This window comes from Lutra lutra, chromosome 1 (genome assembly GCF_902655055.1).
Source record: "Lutra lutra chromosome 1, mLutLut1.2, whole genome shotgun sequence".
NCBI lineage: Eukaryota > Metazoa > Chordata > Mammalia > Carnivora > Mustelidae > Lutra > Lutra lutra.
In genome coordinates this window covers 146,176,213-146,185,566 of record NC_062278.1, presented here as the reverse complement: position 1 = coordinate 146,185,566, position 9,354 = coordinate 146,176,213, and positions in this window count along the sequence as shown.

The window sequence follows — 9,354 nt, the reverse complement described above, 5'->3', positions numbered from 1 at the left end:
AAATATTTCCATACTTTATTTGACTTTTCTGTTTTAAAATTAATCATTTTAAACTAGGTATTTCCCAGTGATCTTTAAAGCTTCCCTAGGAACTGGGCAATTGAAAGACTTCCCAGGGATGCACAGCACTGTGACCAGATGCTCAGCTATCCCTTGCTTCCTTCTGTCTTAAAATGCCTTTTTTCCCTCCTCCACCGCCAATCCCAGAGCACCAGCAAGCACAGGACCCAGGCACAGAGTGTCCCCTCACAGTCTTCTCACCCTTCCCTTTTGAGCTCAAGTGTCAGTTCTTCAGAAAGACCTCCATCGACCCCGAGCCCATCAGCCCAGTAGTTCTCCAACTTTGCCCAATATTGAAACCATTTATACCCCTTCCAGTAATACCGATGCCTCCGTCTCCCTCTCAAAGATCCTGATTTCATTGTTCCTGAGATGCTATCTACCAGGGCACTGGGTTTGTTAAGAACGCTCTGGGTGATTCTGCCAAGATTGGAAAGCCCTGCATTACCCTGCTGGATGATTTTCCGATATTTTTTTAATTGCTTACTGGATGTTGTTTGTATCCCCCACCAGCTTCTGAGGACATGGAAGCTTATCCTTGTCAACACTGTCCAGTCTCCTATCCGAGCACCCTCCTAAGAGCTGAGCCTCAGAGTGCGCCTTCTAAGCGGCACAGAGAGCTTCGGCTTCTTCGAAAGTTGCCATTAAGCCTTAAGAGATTTATTTAGAAAATAATTCAGACCGGGTCATTTCTTGGGCCTTTGGCAACACGCGATTTCTGGCCCGCGCCTGCCCAACTTCATCCCCGCCCCCAGCAGCCCAGCCAGGCGGGATGTTAATGGGGCTGACGGTCCCCTTCAGGTCTTCCTCTTTGATCAGCTTGGGGACTGTCTAGCAGATAACTCGCCTGCCCGTGAGCCCCAGGAGCACAGGGCCGGGTCCGAGAGCTTGTTTACCCGATTCTGGGGTCTGAGAGTACAAACAAAGAGGGGTCTCAAAGGCAAGAAAACTCCCACAGCGAGGCCCGGGCGGGTTTCCGCGCTCGCGGAGCAAGGGGGCGCTGCGCCTTCCGCGGCGCACACCGCTCCTCCCGCTGCGCGCGCTTCCGGGGGCGCAGAGCAGCAGGCGGGCCGCCTCCCAGCGGATCAGGGAATCGTAGCTTGGCTCGGCGTTGGCGCGTGCAGCTTCGAGGAAAGCCCCCAAACACCAATATAATTTTATTAACCCTTCCGGGAACGCTCTGGGATGTGTTGAGCAAGCAAAACCTCTGACTAACGCAGGAACTAACTTGAAGACGTATTTTAAGTGAAAAAAGCAAATTGTTGAAGAGATGGGTGGGGGACAGATAAGGAGGAATTCAGGTGCATACACACACTTGCTGGTGCAAAACATGTAATAAGCCCCGGAAATACAAGAAATTAATGGTGGTTGCCATCAGACCGAGGTGTGCGCGAGATGTTGCAACCCGGTGGCTGAGTTTTTTAAAAGCCTATGCAAGTATGTTTAGATAGATAGATAGATAGATAGATAGATAGATAGATAGATTTTATATTGCATTATATATTGTATGATGTTGTAGATAATGTCTTCTATTGCGAAAGATATTATATCTTATAACACCACACAATATGTTATCTAATACACATATACATTTATCTCTGGTTGGTAGAGTCAAAGAAGTTCAAACTAGCCTCTGCCTTCCAGGCTTACCTAACATAGAGAGAGAAAGGCTCGCGGAGTGCAAAGGCAAAGAGAGAGGACCAGAAGTATGTGGGACACCCCCATATCTTTTCGCCCAAAGCGCGCGGGTGATTATGGGGAAAGGGACAGGAGAAACTGACGCGCTCGGCTACCCAAGCGCCGCTCCCACTGCATTAGGAGTTCTAAGCCTGTGGCGGGGCGGAAACCGACAACCCACGCCCGGGGCGCAGAATCCTGGGTTTCAGCCTCTGCCTGGAATTGGCTTTCCTTTTCTTTTCTTTTCTTTTTTTCTCAGGCCACACACACCGGGGCGTGGGTGGGCTCTGTCTTGCGTCAGGAAGGGGCACACGCCGCGCGATCTGAGCCCTAAAAAACTTCTTTGGCTTCTCTGACCACGGGGTTCCGTCCCCGGGCTTCGTGTCGCCGGGTTAGGGCGGCCGCAGAAGCCCGGCGCCCCAGGGAGAGACCCAAGTGAGGCGCCTCGCTTCCCCGCCCATCCGCAAATGAATGGCTTCGAGCGTCCGCCAGATAGGCGAGAAGGGCCCCCAACAGCTCGCAAATCCCAGCCCTGGAGCCCGTGGGATAGGCGCTCGGCTGCGCTCCGCGGAATGGGCAGGGAAACTGAAACGCGACAGGCAGGGGAGTTGCTTCGCCGCCGCTCTCTGTGCGGATCGCCCCTCTGTCAAAGCTCGAACCTAGAAACCGTTTTCTAGTAAAGGTTTCAGGGTTCAGGGGAAAGAGCTCCGCCTTCCCAGATTCCAGGTCCGCTAGAGCAGCTACTCACAAATTGTATGCTCTCAGCGAAGTTTACTTGACCTCTCTCAGACTCGGTTTTCCCATCTGTAAAATGGGGATGATAAAACTACCTACCTCTGTGAGGTGGTAGTGAGTCTTTAAATGGAATATTGTACGGCAAGGGCTTGGCCCAGCCGGAGATTGTAGAGAGAGGTCCACCCCTACTATGGTTATCCCAAGCAAGAATGACTAGCCAGAGCCCAGAACTGGGATATAGGGTGGAGTTATGGGGCCCAGTTTCCATAAAAGAGACTCATTTTAAAGGTCCAGCGGCTGCAGATGCGCACCGAGCGCGCAGTCCACTCGCTTCCTTTGAAGCCACACATGACCCCCATTCCAACACTTAGCTGGAAGCCTTACCCCTCAAAGAAAACAACGCCCCACACCCCGCCCCATTTACACATCCTTAACCCCTCCACTGGGAGCCCCGCAGCTCGGACTGCCAGGATTCAAATTCCCTGGCTACCATTTTTAACTGTGTGCCTGTGGACAAAGGCCTTCATTTCCCCAAGTATGGCTTTACCTTTCTGTAAAATGGGTTGTCGAAACATTTTAAGGTGTCGATTTTAAAAGATTGTACAGATAAAGCAGAAGAGTCTGGCCTATGGTCAGCTGTTGCTGCTTTTATTATTTTCCTTCATTGGTCTCCCTAGAAACTCTTTTCCCTTGGAATATTTCGGAGGAGGGGGTTCCACGGAAGTTCCTGGACCCTACCGAGTGGTTAAGCGGACCAGGCTGATCGGGACTTGGGGCTTCTTTAACAGCAGTCCTCTAGTCCCCTCAATTTGCAGATGCGGCCACAGAGGCCCGCAGCCAACTCCCCCCTCCCCCGCCGCGAGCTGATCCAGACGGTGTCCTTTTGGGGACCTCCAGTTCAGGGTGCCTTCTCCAGAAGCGAGAGGCCTGCGGGAGGCATCGGACCATTCACTTAACTCCTGCGTGGTCAAGCCTTTTATCCAAGTAGGTGGAGAACAAAACCTGAGCTAAAAACCCTATTTTTTTTTTTTTTTTCTTTGACAAATAATGGGCCAGAACGGCAAAATCCCGGCGGGAGGCGGGAGGGCAAGGAGGCCTGGGAAAAACAGAATGCTAATGGGAGCCTGGAGGGGGCGGAAGGCGCACCCGGGCTTGGGCGCCCCAGCCGCCTCCCTTTGAAGTGCACCTTTCCAGTGGCGCTCAAGGGGAGGGCACTGGATTCCACCCCTCCCCCCATCCCCCTCCATCCCGCAAGGTTTTGGAGAAATTGAAAGAAGCTGTAGAAACAACTGGGGACTCTCCTCTCAGGTTCTACCTGACTCAGTCCTGCTTCCTACTTCTAGTTCACGTTGCTTTTGACCTGTAGGTCCCTGGCCTCTCCCCAGACTAGGATGCATCCTCATTTCGCCCCAGCATCTACTAAGAAAAGAGCAAAAAATGAGCTCAATGTAAGTGTGATGGGGAACAATAGGGAAGACTTCGGACCTTCCTATGTGCCAGGTGCTGTTCGAATTGCTTTGCATTCTATATGCTATTACTACAAGTGGGAACTGGGGGACAGAAAGGTTAAGGAGTTTGCCCAGCTTCACAAAGCTAGTAAAAAGTAAAAAGCCACAAATACATACAATTCTGCATACAACGTTCTACTTTTCACTTCGTTTATGGAATGATCTCTTTGGTGTCCTTCTTTCCTCCCTCCACCTCCCCCCTCTTCCTTGGTTATCTTACTGGCTTAATGCTTTCTGCTGAGTAACTCCTCAACCAAGACTGCCCCTCTCCCCATTTCTCTCAGGGGGCCTGAATGAGAGGTTGCAGCTGCCCTGTCATTTTGAAGCTTTGGTCAACAGGATTGGATTCTGCCCACCTGTTGTGTAGACATCCTGCCGCACCTGTACCATAGAGGTGGCTTCTGTTGAAACATTCACTGCCATAGGCTCTACCAACTCTCTTAGTGATATGCAAGTGATCTCTGTTTAGGAGGATGTTTCTCCTTGGCTACATGTTGGTTGCTCCCATTAAGAGCTATACTGCAATTCCAGCACTAACTTTTCCATTTTCCTGTGGAAGAGTGTCAACATTGATGAAATACACAAGAGAAGCCATACAATCACGTAAGAACGTTGGGTTAGGAAAGGTGTAGGGAAGATTTTAAAAATCCTGAAAAGTCTTAAAAAACTGAAAATTCCATGTCCATTAATTTAGGAAGATCTGTGTTCTCTTTTTTCTCATGGGGAGCAAATAGCATTTTCACTTTCGTCTTCATAGTTATAAAGCCTGGGACCTGACACTGTCCTTGAGCTATTTCATCTGTTCTAGTTTACGAATTCAGCAACCCTTTCTTTCAGTTAACAGATGAGCCCCTACTAAGTGTCAGGACTTTCAAGGTGCAAAAGTAAGCAAGACAGGTGGAACCCTGTATAACTTTCATATTTTAATGTAACAATAATTAACCAAACAGTCTGATAATTTATTTCTGAGAGTTTTTTACTTTATTTACTTTGTTCCACATGGCTGTCTTGTATTTAGGTGAATCTATGTACTTCCATAAAGGTGAATATAATAATGATAAAGCAGCACTGAAATCCAGGAATCCCTTTGCTGTTTAAAAAATGCTTTCATTTAAAAAAAAAAATCTTGATTCAACATTTAAGGAAGGATCGACTATTTCTTGTAATAAGCAACTTCGGGTATGTTTCTTATGTTTCATTCCAGGATTCCCCCACCTCTTTGAATTTTAACAATAACCTACAATTATACTTAGCAATCTAAATACATAGATGGAGAGCTAAGAAAATAGTTTAAATTTGCCATGTTTGTTTGAAAAATACAGTGAGTTTAATGTAAACCTTTGCCTCACACATTTGTGGACCTGGTAATTTTTTTTTTTTTTTTTAAGCAATGATCAGTCAATTCCAGCATCATGGTGAATTATAAATTCTTATAAAAGTGAAACTGTGTTGGTGGGAGTATCTTGCTGTTGTCAGCAGAATCAAAACTACTTGTCCTTGCCAAAATGTTTTATCTTACAGGACATTTTCTTTAAAAGAAAAAAAAAGTGAAACATGAACAACCTTACGGTGATGAAAGCTCCCTCCCCCTTTGGAAAGCACAGTGGAGGTGGCAGATCTGGCCAGCAGAGAACAAAGGGCCAAAGAGTTAACCTGAGACGGTGAAATAAAATGTAACATCAACAAAGAAAAGGCCATAGATAAATAGTAAAAGGACCAGCTCACCACAAAACACCCATTGACGTTTTCCCAGAGTCCAGGCGAAGCGCTGGTGACCGGGTAATGTTGGAATGTTTTCCTAGGGTTAAAAGGAGAACCGGCAGCAAGTCTGCTCAGAATTTACAAAGTGTTTGAATAACACGGACGGTGTTTTGATAACACATTTTTAGTGGGGGTGAAAATAATAGAATTTATTGGGACATTTATATGGGCCCCCTTGGTTGTGTCTAGAGGGGGGCAGGGCAGGAGGAAAACCATAGATCATTGCACTCATCTATAATTCACCCCTGTAACTTACTCATATATGTATATATGTATGTATATGTATTTGATGTGTAATAGTCCTGTTCTAGCAAAATGCTTCTCAGTGTGACTTTTAAAATATGAATGCACTGATAGTGGTTACCTTTAAGGGGGAGAAATGGATAAAGAGGTCACCTGACCAGGTTGTCAATAACTTTGTGTTCTCAGGATGAGATGGTGGCAGGAAGCTGATAGGATTGCTTGAACCAACAGAGCCTAAGATCTTCCATAGGCTCATATACAGGCTTGGCCTTGGCTTCCTTGTAGCCTTCAAAGGGTCCTGCTTGCTCCAACTCATGCTGGAAGGTGCAAGATTTGAGTTAATCCAGCCAGCATTTGGGGCTGGGGTACCAAGGGGTCTCCACGTTTCCTCCCTGGTGTTGATGTTTTTGTTCAATGTATTCCAATACACTGTCAGTTGAGCCACATAAAACCAGGCACCTTTCAATAAATGTCTCATTTGGATTTCATGAAGCTTGGGGTGTAATTGAAATCAAACAGCAAACAGGCTGGAAGGGGCTGTTATTTGCCCACACCCAATCTAAGGAGGGTGCTGCCTGACATGTTCATGGAAGCCAGTGCTTAGCTTTCTTTTCTGTTCCTATTTCTGGAAAAGAGTGCTTAGATTTTAAAGTTTGGCTGGGATACATGAAAATATTTTTTGATTCTCTTTCCCTGATTATAAGTAAAATGGAGCCAGCAAAAGAAAATCCATTCTAAGTAGGAAATCACAGATTTGCTCATCTATAACTCTCCAGGCATTTAGACTAGTATATTCCATGTGTAATAATAATAATAATAATAATAATGCAGTTAATCAATACAGGAAAAATCATTCAATGAGGTTTCTTTATCTCTCTATTGTCAGGAAAAAAAAATCATCTTTAGTTGAAACGTTGCTCTTCATTATGTCAAAAAAAAAAAAGAGTTTGTTACTTAAAAATGTAATATAAATCATGTATGTCTTCCATGTTCCCAAAATGGCAGGTCTCAGAGCAGTTTTGTACAGCCCGAATTTTGATTCTCTTTGAATTCCTCTTTATTTCTTCATCTGTAAAATGTGTTACAGTTTGGGTCAAATTATAGAAATTCTGGAGAGGTGGGGAGATGTAAACTGCCATTTCCTGCCCCAGAAGTCAACACTAATCTGGATCACGCATATCGAGTATATATTTAATAATAAGGTAGCCCTCAGAATGAACCCACGCGTTTTCAAGAGCTTGCTCTGGGGCTGGAATAAAATCAGCCCTTTCTGATGTGGCGCGGGGGACAGCTGGCCCGCGTTATTTGCGCCAGAGTGGGTCGGAACGATGCCTGTTGCCTGCTATGGCACTTTGCCACGCGCAGCGCTTCCCTGGTCGCCTCGAAAGCAATTTGATGGTACACGGAGGCCCGCTTTCTGTGATAAAGCGCAAAACTGATACCTACCCTCAGCCACCCTATCTCCAAATAATGTGAGATTCCATCTCACCCCTACTTTTCCGTCAAACAGCCTGCAGCTCAGGTCAAGTCTAACGCGGAGGAGCCCACGAGTAGTAACTAGGTCCCCCAAATCTGAGTTATGTCTCCAAGCTGCCCCAACCGCACAGTCCCTTTCTTTCCTGTTCTCGAGTCCCCCCTCACGGAATCTCCACGTTGAAAATCGTGAAGTCTTCAAACACACAAAGTACTTTAAAAATTCAGTTCAAGACTTTTCTGCATCAAAATAAAACAAAAGCCGGGAGGTGGGAGTTGTCGGTGGGGTGCTCGGAGCAGAGAGCCACGCCAAACCCGAACTCAACTAGCAGGACGAGATGCTAGGGGCGCTGGGCTGAGCGCGCTCTGGGCCAGCTTTCCACGGATCTGTTCCTGGACTACTCTGCCCAGGACCTGAGGGGCCACCGCCCCGGCCCACTCTTTGAACGTGCTCCCTCCTCACGGGCTGTGTCCTGACCCTGAAAACCTTCTCATGCCCCCGGTTTTCACCCCCCCCCCCCCCCAAAAAACCTGGTAAATTCCCTGGAGCGTCCGGCAGTATTACGGACCGTCTCGCTCTCTCTAACCCAGACGTGCAGATGTTGGTTTGTGCTGCTGTGGTTTGAACCTGGCTTGGAAGCCTTCGAGCCATTTTGCACTGGCGTGTGCGCGCTCAAGAAATCCTGCGGCCGCCTCATCTGTTGTGGGTTTAGAGTTTCCCGTGTGATCGTGTTCGGTTGGGGAAGCAGAGTCCCAACATCTCAGCCGGAAAATGCGCTCCCGGAGCGATTACAAGCCGCGTCTGTAATTGCTTATTAACAGCGAATATTCATGCTTCTCCTTATCCGCAATGAAACGTGCCTCCCCCCCTTTCGGTAATAAAACAATAAAATAAGACGGCACCGCTCTTGACTCCACGGTCTGCGGAAACGCAAGGGAGAAACAGGCAGCTGGGGCAAAAGGGCTTAATTCAATATCAAACTGATTATTTCACTAATTATTCTACCTTCTGTGTTGCGCCGCAGAGAAGAGGCGCAGGGAATCTCAACCGCACTGCTGCTGGAGAACCTTTGTTTCTTGGTGCCAAGCCCCACTGAAGGTGGTGTGTGGGACAGAGGGGGGTCCGGGATGTAGGGAAACTGAGCTGCGGTGGATTTTAAACTGTGGAGAGTAAAAGCGATTGCCTCCTGAAAGCATGCGTGTTGGCGCGAGGGTGAGGGTGTCCCCAGTACCTCACCCCACCAGGGCTTCGGACTCATAAGTTGGTCCTCAAGGATGGCAATGTGCTCCCGCCGACCCTGGAATCCCAAAAGCCAAGCTCAAGGTCGCGCACCCTTCCCAAAGAGTAAATGAGTGGGACCGAACAAAATGGGATTCCTGTGTGTTGAAGGCCTGGGAGCCTTCCTCCTTCGAGAGGAAAGTGTCCCTGAAGCTACAGCCCCCATGAGGAAAGAGACCTCGCTTCGGCCTCTCTCCGACTCTCCCCAGATCCCCACCCTCAGGGACCGGTGCCTTCCTTCAAGCCTTCAGCTTGCAGAGCCTTTCTCGCGCCAGCCTCTAAACCCGGCTCCCGCCCCCGCATCCTCCTCTCAAGAGTGCTGGATGACTTCTGTGGCAAGACTGGACCCCGCTACGGAGACCCCAAACCCTTTCCCCCTAAACTCCAGCAAAATACGGACACCAGGATTGATTCTCATAGTAGGACAGAGTCTCAAAAAAAAAAAAAAAAAAAAGACTAAAGGAAAAGAAAGTCGTAGTCGACATGATCCAATTAGTAAATGCCTAATTGAATTAGTGTCACCTCCATCAGCCAATAGGAGAGTCCCCGGGCTGTGGGCCCGCGAAGCCCCTCCCTGGCCGCACATATATAAAGCAGCCAATGACAGCCCGCAAGTTT